This window comes from Caretta caretta, chromosome 6 (assembly GCF_965140235.1).
Source record: "Caretta caretta isolate rCarCar2 chromosome 6, rCarCar1.hap1, whole genome shotgun sequence".
Lineage (NCBI taxonomy): Eukaryota > Metazoa > Chordata > Testudines > Cheloniidae > Caretta > Caretta caretta.
In genome coordinates, this window is record NC_134211.1 from 46,685,499 (window position 1) to 46,703,196 (window position 17,698).

At 40.7% G+C, this 17,698-nt stretch overlaps 1 protein-coding gene across 3 annotated transcripts in view; it reads right to left on the reverse strand.

Moving 5' to 3' along the window:
- The window catches only part of NAV2 (neuron navigator 2), a 660,409-nt gene that overhangs the window by 483,953 nt on the left and 158,758 nt on the right, over positions 1-17,698 (reverse strand). The gene's annotated exons all lie outside the window — the stretch shown is intronic.

Sequence of the window (17,698 nt, forward strand, 5' to 3'; positions counted from 1 at the left end):
CTGTCCTACTGCTGACTCCAAAGATCATTAATGGTTTTAGGATTCCACCATGGAGATCGTGTGGTTAGCTGCATGGATCATCTATTGAGCTATTTCTTGGTTCTGACGTTAAAAGCTGGCTTCTAGATGCTGGTTCATTAATGAGCTCAGATATGTGGCACAGACTGGCCAGAAAATGATAGATATACCTATTTTCCAAAGCCCTGAGGTACCATCAACCATCACTGCAGGGACTCCAGTCTCCCACAAACACTAGCACTGAGATGGGTGTTATAGATTACAATATCTATAGGAAAGGGGAAGTCTAACAGCACAGTAGTATAACCTACACATGGTTCTTTTTCTGAAAATGAATATTTTCTACCCAAATTCTGGACCAGGATTCCTCTTTTAGCTACTTCCTAAATTTCTCTCTTTAGATGCAATGGCTCTAACCAGATCCACAAGCTGCATACAAAATTGAACACAAACGACTTCCCAAGCGAACAACTCTCTGAGAGCAAAAGATCTGCATAGTGGCTATCCATTCTTTGAGGCTAAAAGGAGAAATAGTGTTACTGAATGTTTTTGGACTGCATAAATTTGTGTAGATTTTTCACTATTTTCAATGTATCATCATCATCTACGACCTTTCATTCTAAAGAATTCCAGAGCACTTTACAAACTCACCACCCAATGATGCTTTCACTGACCTTTTCAACTCATATACAATGACAATTTAACCCATATTTTTGAGGAGAGAATCAGTAACAGAAGAAATATAAAAAGATAGAGAAAGAAAAACAACATGGAAACATGACAGAAGAATAAATTATTAGGCTACTGACCGGACAAGATGATGCAGATTTGGCATTAGAACCTTTGTAACAAAGCAATAAAATGGTGAGGTGGGGCTTAAACACTTGAGATAATATTAAAGAACAGAAAAAAGGAATCAATTATTTTGGATCCTTAATTTGTCCTACCCTAAAGCCCCGTACTCAAAAATGAAACCATCTGAAGCCATTTTAATGGGTTTCAAACAACTTTGCAAAATTCTGATTGAACACTGCCCAGAGTGAATAGTTTCGTTTGCTTGTTTGATGAGTCTGTAAAATAGAAACTTTAAATGTAATTATCACCATGGTAAAGCACAGGAGAGCAGACTTGAGCCTAGGCTGGTAGATTTTCAGGGTAGTTTTGCAACATTGGTTTAAAGTTAGGTATGCAATTCACTAGCAAGTCATTAACTGAGCTTTCCCTTTAGCAATTTCCTTACACCTGTGGGCATTTCCTGCAAAACCCAGTAGAGGGCAGTTTATGCTTTTCTAAGCCATTCATGAGAAAATCAGTGTGAGGAACAATACTAGCCTCCTTTTAACAGTACTGTTCTCTGTGATTCGCATAGAAAATGCCCCTGCCAAACAGATAACTGGAATACACACCTAGACATTTCTAAGCTTTAAGCAATTTCTCTAGCCAGAGTTTTGTTGCTTTGGAACTAAGCTAATGATTATATCTTCCTTTCTATGGCCAAATACCCATTTAGTAATACATTTTAGTTATTTTTACAGGGTAAATTGGTGGTACTCATGAGCCCATCATCGGGCCTGAGATTAACAGAAGACCAGGGTTACAGCTGCTGTTACCCACATGATTTAGCTCTCATTTCTTCACTTGGGATAAGCAGACAATGTATACAAAGGTCATCAAGTCCTTCTGTTCAGTAAGACTGGAAGGAGGAAAAAAACCGACCCAAAACAAAACCATCACAATCCCCTAAAAAGCACCATAGTGAAGGCCAACCAAAGCTTGGCATTAATACATTTGTCATTAATACATTAATGTCATTTTTTGGTCCCAGAACTAGTCTTTTTTTTAAAATGAGATATCCCACGAAAAGGCTCCTTCAACACATGGCAGTTTTGATTGCATGTTTTATTGGGAAAGATATATTCCAGTTAGAGAGATGAAGAAAGTGTAGGAGAGATGAGAATCAATATTGAAAAAGCGTGAGGTGTGTTGCTCCTCTCTCAGCTGCTTCTGTTGAGTTAGACATGCCTGTCCAGGGAGGCATCCACAGACCTCTACAATTCATGCTGAGAAGACATGAGAAAACCAAACACCCCAATCCCTCAACAATATGGGCCTCTTCATCCAATTTATAAGGCTTGGCTGAACTATATTTTCCTCTCTGTTCTGGATGGTACCCTCCTCAAGCTAGTGAGCATTGACCCCACTGTTTACACACAGCTCTAAACATGCTTACGACCATGACCATCATTAAAATAATTGTCAATGAGTATATGATAGAGATAACAGGATAGATTTTTGTTTATCAATTCATTCAACAAAGAAAGATCTTTTGGTCTGAGATTTCCATTCTGGATCTCCTTCAGGAGCCATTCTCCCAGAAGGGCAGACAATGCTACAAGGAGACAACCCCTCCTTTGAATTAGTACTTCCTTGGGGTTTGTAGGGTGAATCCCATTTCTACTCTGACACCCTCCCCCAAAAGGAAGCATTTGTACAAAACTCCACAAAGTTCAGCTCACAGAGTTCCCAGTCTCCTTCCTATGGGTTTTTACTACAAAAGGATAAAATAGAGCCCTAAATGTATATGGCACCATTGAAATGCAGCCAGTGCTGGGGTGGAGAGAGGCTCTCAGCCCAACAGACATGGATCTGGAAAAAAATTTCTAATGTCTCCAGTGCATAATCCTGTTCTTGCAAAACATGCCAGGAGATCTTTAATATCCATGGTGAACAAACAGAACCTTATTTTTAACATCTCTGAGAACACCTTAGAATAATCTGCTGTAAGGATCTATGGTACTCAAATATACCTTGTAAGGCTGAAGGGCTAAGTCAAGCCTCCTGGCATTTGCAGCTACTGTTTCACGGAGTATAAATAATTCAAACCTGAGGTTTAACCCTCTTCGCCACCACTTACCCCTGGCTATTTTGCTCCTTCTCATACACTATAGCCAAATAAGCATGTGACTAGTGATTCTATGTTATCTCCTACAAGAATGGTTAGAAAGTAAATTCCTCTATTTATATTATTGTTGCCCCAGGGAATCGCACATTGAACCATGCTGCTTTGGGAGTGACAATCCTCTAACATTCTGACAGTTTATGCACTTGAGTTGTTACAGCTCACCAAAAAGAAAAAGAAAAAAAGTATAATCTCGTAAAATCTGTAACACTGAATAATTCAGGAAGCACGTTCATCCATACTCTCAAAAAATCTGAAGAGTGCTTGGTAGTTTGTTGCAGCTGCATTTGATGCATATGCAGGATTCCTCAAGGGTTTTGCAGCAAATGAGGAAGCTGAAAATTTTGCCAACGGTTGTGTATATGTCTTTTGGGTGGAAAGAGATCCGCCTCCGGATTACCTCACCAGTATTCATAAATCCTGTATATGATGTTATCTACCAACAAAATAAATTACACAGCCAGTTGAACAGTATACAAACATAATTAAGTGTGCTGTGCATTTTCCTATTCCTTTCCAATTTGCTAACCCAGTAAACAGGCATTCCAAATAATACCTTGATCAATTTTCTGGGAACTGAATCAGAGAAGGTAGAAGAAAAACCCTGAATTTTCAATGACTATCAACTGTGAACTCTCAGTGCCACGCACTCCTCTCCTACGTTCAACCCATCTGTTTTATTTCTTGTTTTGCTGGTGGAAAGCACCCTTTCGTCCTGCCCTCGGGCAAAAAAATCAACTTGGGCAAATCCTGAGATCACTTAGCTGTGCATCCCTACCATCTGTACTCTTTGCATCAACTGCCTAAGGCTCCCCAACTTCCCCTGTGTGCATCATCCTCTAAAGCTAACTCCACCCACCCAGTCTGACCATGTGGGTTCCATTTAGCAGCTTCATTAATAATTTACCAGATGAATACAAGAGACAAACCCTCTCCCCACTTGCTTTTTCAGACAAAGAAAAGGGTCTAATAATACTACATTGAGTCTAAACAGATTTTGCTGGGGTTGTGAGATGAGAAAAACACTGAGATTTTGAATGCAGAGAAGCTGCAGTGTGAATCTAAGTAGCAAAGGGTATGAATAATCAAATACAAAATTAGTGGAAGATAGAACTGTTTAATTGGCACTAAACATCACGGGAATCAAGACCAGCAATCAAATATGGATCAGACGTATATTTAGGAGTATAGCTTGTCACAAGCTGTCAGTCTAAACTAAATTTAAAATATATATTTTGGTGAAGCAGATTACTGGAATATAATTTACTGCTCTGAATGCCTTAATGCTTGGAATTTGAAATGTGAAAGATTCTCACACAGCCTATTGCTTTTGTGGTTGCTATTTTAACAAGATATCTACTTATCTTATTTTTTTGTAACCAATTGGTGTTCATTAATTCCTATTTTCACTGATTTCTAAATTTTGGAAAATAAAACAAGAATACATGGACTGAACTATACATCTATGGAGGAAATCAGCAATTATTTTTATTTATTTTATTTGGTTAGTTAGAAAACAGTATTGTTATAGTTCACTGTCAGAGGTGAGAGACCAAAGTGAGAGGGTAAGAGAGACCTACCTCAGTCCCCATCAGAAATTAAGCAAACAATATGAATGTTGTAATTCTTGATAACATGGTTTGGCGCTTGCTACTGGCTATGACCTGCAGTTCTTATCAGATCTAGGAGTAGGTTGGGTCAGTATTTGGATGGGATCTGGAAAGACCTGAAGGTATTGTTTCCGATGAAGCAGATGGAATGCTTCCCACTAAACCAGTAGCAAATGAATATCCCAGAATAGTGATAGAAAGCACTGTCTTGCTGGAAGTCCCATCTTTTGTAAAATATGCAATTGATAATTATACATCCATTTGAAGCCACTCTTTACCATAGTATCTCGTGTTCATTACATACATTTAGAAACAATAATATATTCCTCAAATGAGAGGACTCTCTGACCTCTTAACCCATGCAGTTTTAAACCTCTGATTAAGAGGAGTCAACTCCAGGTTACATACCTCCTAGATCATGCTCTTGGGTATGACTACCAACTGGCACTTCCATAAGAAAAGGTTTGCGGTGAAAGAGGAGTCCTGCATAGCACTCCTACAACCCCAAGACAGATGCTCAGCCTGATGTTCAGTGGTAGTGCATGCCAGAGACAAGGGCACTTCACTGAGAAAGACCTGTTCCCAGCAAGTTGGAACTTAGCATCCCTGTTGAATACAGCTGCTTTGGTGGGATGGCAGGAAGAGGAGGTCTTTCAGGTCCTTGACTATTTAAGGCGGCAAAGAGATTAATCAGATTAATCGAAAAGAGAGCTGATACTAGATAAGAAGCTATCTTGTGTGGAATCAGGATGTTATGCTCCTGACAATGTGCTCCAATTAGTGGAACAGCCACTGTATGTTGAACCAGTTTCCACATGGCCTTCAAGGTCAGCCTGAGGAAGTGTGTGTTGGAATAACCTAGACTCAATGTAATCAAAGCATGGAGCTGGGTCTCAATCAGTTGAGGTCACTGCCATGCAACTATTTTTGCACTTTTTGTTAACTCTGCTATCTTGTCTAATCCAAGTAATTTGGGTAACTGCATACAGCCTACATCAGTCCATCTTTCAGTTGATATAAAAAAGATGTACAGCACTGTGTGTATTGCTAAACAACTTATGTATACCACCACAAGGGCAAACAGTAACCAGACAGACCATTGTAAATTAGACAGCGGCTGTTATTCCATAACTGTTACTCCCAGAATATGCAGTATTGTTGTAACCACATCAGTCCCAGGATATTAGAGAGACAAGATGAGTGAGACTAAAAATCACGATCATAATAAAGACACTGAATTTATGGATTACAACGATCTGTAACCCATTAACCCCCCTTTTCGTCCTATGGCCGTACAAGGATGTTAATGGGCCACTTCACCTTGAATGGTTCCTTACAATATGTGCTAACCACTTATGCTAAACTATCTGTTCAATCTTGTTTTTCGCTGTGACATTCAGTACCTTTCCCAGGCCTGAACAAGAGTTCTGTGTAGCTCAAAAGTCTGACTCTCCCACCACAGAAGTTGGTCCGATAAAAGATATTACCTCACCCACCTTGTCTCTAAATCCTAGAATATGTTGCTTTTGCAGTAAAGTACCTCAGGAAACCTAAAACTGGATAGGAATTGTACAGGGAACAAACTGGCCACCTACAAGAATGTTAAAAAAAAAATTACATGGGTTTTCAAATTGCATTACCTCCAAACGAATTAAATAACCTTGAATGCAAAAGACATGGGGGTCCACATCTCCTCACAGGGAAATGTCCAGACTATCTTAATATAGGTATTTCTTCACATCAACCCCAGAGTTTCTTCCAGAGTTGTTGTCCAAGCCAGGCTTGGATGGATTCTCACCTCCATCTTTTATGTCCTCCTTTAATAAAGTGTTATAAATGAAACTTGGGTCTTGCCGCAAGCTCTAAAAGGCAGTCAAATACTACATTAGCCTCATTTCTGGAAGTGCATTTCACAGTCAAATCGTATTTTTATTAATTTTGGTTGAACTATATTTTAAACAGGTGTTTAGATTAGAATAAAGCTGGTGACTTGTCACCGGTGACTCTGTAACTACACAATTGTAAGGGGCATGGGTAGTACCCTATGTAGCAACCCTCTGTTTGTGCCTATGAATCTTTAAAATCAAGCTTTGCATTGATAAACATTTTCTAAAATGTGTAATGTAGTTTAATATGATGTCTCATTTAATATCTATCTCAGCCAACAGAAACCAATGTCTCTGCGTAAAACAGATTTGATCCTTTTTCTTTTACGTTCAGCATTTCTAAACTCTCGTACTGTCCATTTGTTTAGGAAGTTTGGAATATTTTAATACACAGCACCCAATAGCAAATTATGATGCAATATTGCCATTTTGGATATACCTAATTTAAATGTACACATAACACATTAATGATAATATTACCACCAATTTTTCTGTAAACACCTACTTACTGCATTCTTTTGAGTACTGGACTTTTGTAAACTTGGCCTCTTCCATACTATGTACTACGTGGAAACTAATAAATAGTCCTCCTTCGAGGACATGATAATAGATCCAGGAAGGTTGTTCTTTTATATATTTAAGAAAGATCTTTTAGAACAGTAGAAGCAAGGCATTTTTATTCCTGGGAATTTGGTTCTTATTTATTTCATTTATCTCATTACATGAAATCCTTCCCTGTCTGTGATTGTAGCCCAAGCAGAATGCACTCTATACGTATTATTTCAGAGTAGCAGCCTTGTTAGTCTGTATCTGTAAAAAGAAAAGGAGTACTTGTGGCACCTTAGAGACTAATTTGTTAGTCTCTAAGGTGCCACAAGTACTCCTTTCTCTATACATATTGAAATAATACATTACCTTGGGCCAGATCACTCCTTCCCATAGACAAACACAGGCTAGAGAGAACTGAAAATCCCATGATGTTTGCCTTGCTGTGGTTTCAGCACAATATGAAAGGGTTTGAGGTGAGGGGGCAGGTTGACTAGCAGTGGGAGGGGCATTCCAACACTGCCTATCTAGGAGCTGATCAGGTAAGGGATTAATCAGCTCTGCAGAAGCAGGAGCCATCTGAGTGAGCTCTTTTGTGCTTCTGCTCTGACTCTTTTCTGTCAGCAGGGTTACAAGTGCCATTGTGGTCACTGGACCTCCCTGAGACTGCTCAGTAGATCCAGTGGAGGGGCTCTGCAGGAGGTAGTGATGCTTGAAAATTTCAGTTCTGAGCAAGGGCTGGTGCTGCACAATAGGAAATGAGCCAGACTATCTATTCCCTCACAATCTATATTTCACAGAGGTATTCCCAGAAGGATTCACTGGATTCCAAGACCCACGTTTCCTGTCCCTGTCGCTCAGGAGAGATCTACTGGATCTCACTCCCCTTTGCTCATGGAAGTTATGGGAATCATTTTGGGCCCTGACTTCATAGATTTATAGAATGTAGGGCTTGAAGGGACTTCAGGAGACATCTAGACCAGCCCTCTGTGCTGACTCAGGACCAAGGCTAGGTTACTTTTACCTTACAGATTCATATAATTTCTTTTTTTTTTAAAGACATCATCAAGAAGATCTTAGTGAATTGGCTCATATCCCTTTATGGAATTGGGCCCTAAGAAAATAAAATGAATCCTGAATCAGAGATCCACTGAGATGGATGAGCACCTTGATCACCACCTTTGTCATCACAAGACGTAACTAAGGTAGTGTGCTCCATGTGAGGCTGCAGCACGTCTCTCACCAGGCAATACTGCTCCAGTTGTGATCAGTGAAGGTGCTCAAATTAGATTCACCTCAGATTAAAAGAGAGGGGATTATTCTCAGGGCACTCTCCAGGAGGCTTCTAGAACTTGCCTTCTACCCTGGTCTGAAAACTAACCTGCAGGGTATGCTGAAAAGTCCATCTATTTGCTAAGCCACTTGGGGAAGGCTCAGAGTACAGATGGCACAAGGGTCTATAGGCAGCTGGCTGTACTTTTAATTTTGAATTATTGGATGGCTGATTCCTTTGACGTGGGTTTTTTTGATAAGTCACTGAGCAGTTATTCTTCCAAATGGACTGTCATTTTAAATAACTGACAGAGTGCCTAATTCTAGCCATAGCTGTCTAGTTTTGTATTTAACAAAAAATAAATAAAGTAATAAACAGATTGTAGATCTTAAATATAAACAAAATCCAGTAATTATGACATTTTCCTTGTACTTAGTATTTCACTTTTGTCAGTTTCCCACAAAAGCGTGGTTATTAAAGGGATATAGACTAATAGGCTAAGACCATAAGAAAGCTTTCCAGCCAACCTGCACTGTGCTGTAAGAATTTAATCCAATGTGTATTAGGCAAATTGACCAGAACTTTAGAATACTGATGATCCCCAATGTGAGATTAAACTGACTAAATCCTTTGTTAAAAAAAAAAAAAGGAAGCATGAGCCAGTACAGGTGCTGAAGCTAATCACAAAAGCATCACTGAGAATAAATTGAAATTAAGAAATAGGGCCTGATCCAAAACAACAACAAGATTTAGATGGAATTAAAATCCTCATTCTTTAGGGGTTTAAACAAATCTCTAATTATTAGGATTTAGGAGCAAGGAGGCAGGCTTCCATGGAGGCAGATCATCCCAAATCTGCCTATTGCCGAATTTTTTGCATCTTCCTCTGAAGTGGCTGGTGTTGGCCAGTATTGGGGATAGGATCCTGGTCTAAATGGACAATGGGTCTGATTCAGTAGGACAATTCCTATTCCATTGACGTCAATGGGTGTTGAATCAGGCCCGTAATCTTCATCCCTGTTCTTTCATTAGAGGGAAAATAAAGAAAGATAAGAGGTTGGATGTGTACACAAAAATTAAATGGATTACTTCACACAGATTTTACCTGAATTAAAATGGGGGAGTTGTTTGTTTGCAGGGGGGAGGATTACATTAGCTAAAATTGATTGCTTCTCAAAGAAAAGCCGAATCCGTATACATCCTCTTCTCCCCCGGTATAATTTCACAAGATCTTTCTCAAGACTCTATCCTGAAAGTCCTTCCATGGGTGTACAGGATTTGGGGGGCTTGCAGGATTGACCCAGTAGCCCTGTCAGTCCAAAGGACAAAGGATGTTCTGAGGAGGAGTCTACCTCATTGAGGGAGAGAGGGGAGGTAAAGAGCCAAAGAGGCGATGGTAAAAGGAAAGAGAAAAGGTTGAAGAATCTAACCTACCCCTGATTCATGATAAATGAAGACAGCTCAAATCATCACAACAATGCAAGTGGAAATAAACTTGGAATTAAGAAACTGCATCTTGATCAGAACAATGGGGACAGAGTCAATGTACACGGTAAATGTCTATGTCCTGAAATGTCTTAGTTGTCTCCCCACATAGTCCTCAACAGGTCAGTTACAAAGCAGCAGTATTTATAGCAACAATACCAGCATCCTTTTATAGCTAGAGCTCCTTTAACACCTTCCACATTCACAATCCTTACTCACAGTTGGGTGGCTTTTACTTACATGAGTAGTCCCACTGATTTTGGGACTACTTATGTGAGTAAGAACATGAGAATGGTCATACTGGGTCAGACCAAAAGTCCATCCAGCCCAGTATCCTGTCTGCCGACAGTGGCCAATGCCAGGTGCCCCAGAGGGAGTGAACCTAACAGGTAATGTAGTGATCTCTCTCCTGCCATCCATCTCCACCCTCTGACAAACAGAGGCTAGGGACACCATTCCTTACCCATCCTGGCTAATATCCATTAATGGACTTAACCTCCATGAATTTATCTAGTTCTCTTTTAAACTCTGTTTTAGTCCTAGCCTTCACTCAGGCAAGGAGTAAGTATTACTCGACATGAGTAAGGGCAGTAGCAGCAGCCCGTTAATTAACTTAATCAGGTATGATAATTGCAATTTTTCATAGGTCAGAAACATCTAATTTATTTTTAAAATCCAACAACAGTCACACAAAATACATTCCAGATACAAAGTATTAAGCCACACAATTACCATTGGAATTTAACTGAATGTGATCCAATGGTTTAAGGCACTAGTTCAGGAATTTGGAGACTTACTTTCATTTCCCTGCTTTGCCACAAACTTCCTCCATGACCTTGAGAAAATCACTTAGCCTCTCTGTGCCCCACTTCTCAATCTCTAAAATGGGAAATCCTGCCTCCAGTGGTGTTGATAGATACATTAAAGATTGGTAGTGCTTCACAGTGAAAAGTGCTATATAAGAAATTGGTATTATTGTTATTATCCTACGTACATTGTATAGCCTTGTGGCAAGTAAATCCAGACACTGAAACACAGAAATAGATCCAACACTATTTTGGAAGAGCTCTAATAACTGGCTTCATGCACTAGTTCATGAACTATTTACTGATCCTACTAGCAGCATTAGGGTTTTGAAATTATACCTGTATTGTAGCTTTAAAGAGACTCACCATCACATATGTAAGTTTGATCCCTCTCTTTATAAAAAGCAATATACTGGCAAAGCATTCTCTGCAAGGGCCCTTTGCCTTTGGAATACTTACCTTCCCCCAACAAAATCTGAAATAGCCCATATGAGTTGACCTCCTGGGGACAATTTAAAGCACAAATATTGGAGTCTGTGGCAGTTGAGAGTGGAATTTCTGTGTGATGGAGTTTTCAATTGCACAGATCACATGACTGGTGATTAAGTCATATGTGGTGAGATGTGAGGAAGGAGAAATGCTGCTGCTTTACAGAATTTACATTCTGTAACCGCTTTCCTGCTGTGTTTCTACATATAAATCAAGGACACTTGGAGATTTCAATGAATGCTCTTCGGTGTGAAGTTTCTTTTAGAGTTAAATCTAAATAAATACAAAAATGTGATTCTTTAAATTTATTATCCTTGAGGGACAACATATTACTTCTGAGGGAATTCTGCGCCACTGCGCATGCACAGAATTTGTGTCCCCCACAGATTTCTTTGCTTCCCCACAGAAAAATGACTTTCTGACGGGGAAGCCATTAGAGCGATCATACGACCCTCTCCAGCAGTATGTTTTTGGGTGCCCAGGGCAGCGATGTAAATCACTGTGGGGCAGGGCACAGGACTGGGAAAGACTCAGCTGGTGGCTCTTATCCTGCACCAGGCTCAGCTGCTAGTTCCGGCTGGGGAGGATGGGACTTCCTCTTCCCCTGTATGGCATCCAGGGCCGGATCAGACCCATCCCTAGATTTCTTCCCCAACTGCAGGAAGCTCTGAAAACTACCCCCGCCGGCACTTCCTGCACCCATCGCTCCTCAGCTGCAGGGGGATGGATCACTGTATAGGGAGCTGATTCCCATCCGCTTAGCCCCCATGCATCCAGACCTCCTCATACACAGAACACCCTAACAAGCCCCTCTCCCCCTGCATCCCCCCAAATGAGCCACCCACACCTCGTTCCCCACCCTACCAAGCCCCAACCAGCTGCAACTGAATCCCCACTGCAGTGAGCCCCATTCCCCCAGCATCTGAACCCCCACACGTAGACCCCCCTGCTGAGCTTTATCCCCCCCCACACCCAGACCCGCTGGTGAGCCCCAACCACCTTCACCTGGACCCCCCAGAGAGTCCTATTACCCATTGCACTCAGAACCCCCTACAAGCCCCTGTGCATTCAGATCCCCCCCAAACCCTGATCCCCCACTGAGCTGCCCACACCCAGATTGCCCCATGCAGAACCCTCTCAACCCACATCTGGATACCCCCACACTAAGCCTCTCCACACTTGGATCCTGCCTTGCTGAGCCTGCCCGCCCACACCTGGTGCTCTGGCATGGACGGGCAGGGCCCTGGGGTGTTTCTTGCACTGTGTCACCCTGGCACTGTGTCAGCCTGGTCACCGCTGAGTCTGTGTCCTGGAGGAGGGAGTGGGGGGCTACACAGTGATCTCCCACCTCTGTGCAGTCAGTGGCCTGTGCTCCCCAATACCAGGCTGGAGGCTCCACATTTATCTGACAAACAAAAATTGCAGAATTTAGCATAATTTTAAAATACCTTGTGCACAATTTTTAAGTTTTTGGTGCAGAATGCCCTCAGGAGGAACATATTAAACCTAGAATGCCTTGAAATCTCTCTCTCATATCTCTATTTCTACTTGCTTTCTAACCAGCCCAGGAGATCCAAAAAAAGCATACTTTAGGAGTTAATCCATATCAGAATTAACCAGTCCTTCCTGTCTGGAATTTGAGATTGACCTCTCTTGTGAAAAGAACCATATAGGGGCCATAGTCATTTATAGTCACTAAAGCTCAAGTGAGATTATTAGTTTTCTGTTTCATCTGAAATATGACACTTTAAGAAGCACAGCAATATCTAGCACTAAGCTGTGTCATTGCTTCAGTGCTAATTCACAGGAAAATACACCCGCTGTACTACTTTCTGCAATACCTTCAGAAGGTTTTTGTTGGTGGCCTCGAATCTAATTATTGGTTTTACACCTCTTTAAATGATTTTGGAGACACGTGTGATAGTGCTTTGAGCACAGGATGGCAGCCAGGAACTCCTGAATTCCAATCCCAAACCTGATACTCTCTGTAGATTTAGACAAGCCATCTAACATTTTTGTCCTCTGGTTCCCTGCCTGTCTGTAGCCATACATTGCACAGGAGTGTTGAGATCTAATTAATTAATGTTTGGAAAGGGTTTTGAAGATAAAAACACTATATAAAAATGCTAGGTAGAGAATGAGCCATCAAATTTTGTTCTAGATTCAAGCTTTCATATCTGTGGAGTTTAGATGCAGGATTTTCATTTGGGCCTGCCTTCGATGCCAACTATTATGATGCTATTGTCAAGGTTCCTTCCCCATTCTGAACTCTAGGGTACAGATGTGGGGACCTGCATGAAAAACCCACTAAGCTGATTTTTACCAGCTTAGGTTAAAACTTCCCCAAGGTACAAACTATTTTACCTTTTGCCCTTGGACTTTATTGCTGCCACCACCAAGCGTCTAACAAATATAACAGGGAAAGAGCCCACTTGGAAACATCTTTCCCCCCGCAAAATCCCCCCAAGCCCTACACCCCCTTTCCTGGAGAAGGCTTGATAAAAAAATCCTCACCAATTTGCATAGGTGAACACAGACCCAAACCCTTGGATCTAAAGAACAATGAAAAAGCAATCAGGTTCTTAAAAGAAGAATTTTAATTGAAGAAAAAGTAAAAGAATCACCTCTGTAAAATCAGGATGGTGAATACCTTACAGGGTAATCAGATTCAAAACACAGAGAATCCCTCTAGGCAAAACCTTAAGTTACAAAAAGACACAAAAACAGGAATATACATTCCATTCAGCACAACTTATTTTATCAGCCATTTAAACAAAAGAGAATCTAACACATATCTAACTAGGTTGCTTATTAACCTTTTACAGGAGTTCTGACGGGCATTCCTGCTCTGGTCCTGGCAAAAGCAACACACAGAGAGAACCTTTGTTTCCTCCCCCCCCCCTCCAGATTTGAAAGTATCTTGTCTCCTCATTGGTCATTTTGGTCAGGTGCCAGTGAGGTTGTCTTAGCTTCTTAACCCTTTACAGGTGAAAGGGATTTTCCTCTGGCCAGGAGGGATTTAAAGATGTTTACCCTTCCCTTTATATTTATGACAGCTATACAGTCATAGTGTTGCTGAATCAAAATTGTAAGATGAAATGCAATTCATTTTATTTAGGTACAAAATATGTTCCATCTAACCACTGCCTGAACACGAGAAGGACTTATCATACTTTTGAACTAAAATACAGTACCTGTCTTAGCAGGGAGTGGAATCTGCACACATTTACAAGAGTAGTGCTCACTCAGATAAGACTTCTCAAGTGAGTAAGGTTTTGTGGAATCAGGCAGTAGTACAGGACACCAGGTGCCATGCAGTAGAGATCAATAACAAAATAAAATGACCCACTGAGGAAATGGTTCCTGTGGACCCTACAAATCCCAGGATCATATATCTTTTCTTCTGGCACATTCTGCATTCTAAGTCTTTCTGATTGTTAACGCAGCTACAGACCTGTCATCTTATTCCTGAATTTGAACAAATTATAAGTTTCTGCTCTAAGCACCTACCGTTTCATGTGTAAGGACATGCTGCATATACTATACTACATGCTCCCTCTTTACCATCTTTGGTAGTTTACCAGCCAGATTACATGATTAACAATTTATTTTTTATTATTGGAGCATGTCTGCTTTACAGTTCCACTTACAGAAGTGAATGAAGCCACCCCCTTTCACCCCCCCCCAATCCCACTCCACTGTATTATCTTCTGCTCTAGGGGGAGATTCTTAAAGACACAAAAGGCATTTAGGTGCTTAATTCCTTTGAAATGCCATTGTTCCTTTAAGAATCTCCACCCTATTGTACTCCAGGAAAAAATGTAATCCTTCAATTATATGCCATAATGAAAATAATGGTTCTCTCCTGCTCCTTGTTGTAAAGAAGCTTATCATTACTTCACTATAGGAATATCTGATATTGAATAGTACAGTGTTACGTATATCAGTTTCAACAGGAATACTGGGAGCGTGTACCAGCAATCACTGAATATCCTGTCGAAAATTCATCTTTAACTTCAAGTTGTAGAGTGAGACAGGAGATTTTGTGCATTTATAGAGTACATGTCCAGTCAGAGTGTATCGAGATGCAATTTGTAACCAAATATTACAAATTGTTGGATATTAATTACCAGATGATCCTTGGGTAATCCTCTTGGGGCTTTCTAGTGGAAATAGTCACCCAAAAGGAAATGAAGAATTAATCTCTCATCTGGAAGTAGCTGGTCGGCTACTGATAGCATAGCCCTAGAGGAATGGCTTCAAAAATAGGGGAGGTTGCTGTTATGGGAAAAATTAACTAATCAATTACCTACCCAGCAAAATAGACAGAGGACAAATACATACTTAGATATTTGGTTACCGTTTATTCAATACTTAGCCAAAGTACACATCTGCAAAAAACCAGTACGCCTGTTCAATTTGATAGACATGATAGACATGCTTGGCTTGTTAAATGTGTGAAATGAGAGATTTCACTCAATTTAATATAATCAGCAGAAACAGCACATCATGAATAGAGTAAAGATGCTCACTCTAATATGGAAACATCCTGATCAATAAAGAGCTGATGATTGTATTACTGTATAATGTTTCTCTAAACAAAAGCTCAGTTGTAATGATTACTGTTTTGTCTCCGATATTTACATGGCCAAAATCTGCAAACCTGTTAAAGCTTCCTAAATATATAAATAGTTAGCAGTTCCCACTGACTTTAATGGAAGGTGCATGGATCAAATTCTATGCACCAACTTGAAAATTAAGCGATAAACGTTGATTTAAAAAAAGTCTAGATCTGGTGCAATTGTATTTCAGTGTCATTTTGAAATAAATTTATCATTCAAATAGCTAATGTTTCCCCAAATAATGTCCAACTAACATTCTAGTAATCAAAGGTGATATCTGTTTTGAGGATCAAGCTAGGAAACTCTATAGGTGCCTCTTGATCTCCATACCCTCTAAATTCAGATCTGATGCAGGATTAGTTGTGCTAGGACACCACCACTGAGGTAATCGGGCTCAACACAATGGCTCAGTTCTTCTCTCTGATACATGCACATAAATGACCATTGACACTAATGGGATTATTCTCCCAAAGAAATACAGACCTAGGATTTGAAGGTGAGGAAGAAAAACACTCCCCCTTTCCCGTGTTAAAATATTTAACTAAAGAAATTAAATAAATCTAGTAAGGGGAAAGAAAGGCAGGGGAGCTCCCCAAGCTACAGGGCATCAACGAGATACTGAAACCTGCTTCCATCTTCTCATCAAGTGACACACACTAGGACACTTTCTTGCTGCAAGCCAGATTGTGTCATTCTTAATCACAATGAGTACCACAGAACCATAGAATATCAGGGTTGGAAGAGACCTCAGGTGGTCATCTAGTCCAACCCCCTGCTCAAAGCAGGACCAATCCCCAACTACAACTGCAATCTTACTGAATTCCCATTGAAGAGCATCTGAACCTACTACTACCAAAATCAGCACACAGAGTTGATGTACAATGGTGAAATCTTCCTTAATTTTACATCCCAAAATCAAAACATACCACAGAAATTTGTTTCACTGTTTGAAAAGAATATTCCAATTACATGCAACTTTCTCAATGCACACAGTTAAACAAGCTTCCTTGGCTTCTGGGACAGAATATTTCTTACTACATTTTATGGAAATAGCCACCAAGAATTCAGTAACAGTTCTACGAACACGGGTTTATTTCAAAAGTGCTGCACCTCCCACAGGGAATGTGTTTAATGGCAAGAATGAACTGATCATTCATCATTCCAGTGATTTAAATTTAAGGTTTGGGTTGCTCTGCTATTACTCATTTTGGCTTTGACACACAGTATGAGGCTGTTCAAACCCACTTAAAATGTAGGCAAAACTGAAGCAACTAGATCAGAGGTTCTCAAACTGTGGTCCGCAGACCACTCCATTCAGGTAGTCCATGGATAGTTCCCTCTAAGGTGCGCACCTGGGCGGCCGCACACGAGAGAATGAAGGGCCTCCCACCTAATTGGTGAAGCCACACAGATGTGGGTCCACTAATTAGGTGCTGGACCCTGGAGAAGACGCACATGTAAGGTGAGGTGGTGGCCTTGTGAGGAATAGGGGGTAGGTGGGAGGGGGCAGTGGGGTGAGAAGGGGGGGGGGAATTTGGGCTGTGCAGGGCTGCAGCGGCCACAGAAAGAGGCAACTTTCCCCAGCTCCAGGGCTGCACCTGTCGGGGAGAGGTGGCCCTCCTTCCCAGGCTCAGCTCTGTAGCTGCTGTGGCCAGAGAGAGATCCCCCTCCTTCCCAGCCCCAGCTCAGGGGCTGCCGCGACAGGGGAGAGAGGGCACATGCCTCACATTAGAAAAGTAAGACTACTGATATTAAAATATGAGTTGTGTGCTTTTATTTGTAGAACAAAAAATGTTGTTTATTATTAAGGTGTTTTTATATATAGCGCTTTTATCCAAAGCACTTTACAATAGTTAGCTAACGGTACAAACAACATTTGGAAAGATCATTAAGTGGTCCGCTGAGACACTCAACAATTTTCAAGTAGTCCGCAGAAAAAAAGTTTGAGAACCACTGAACTAAATTAAAATAAGCTGTGGTATTTCTTTTCTTCCTACCTACCTA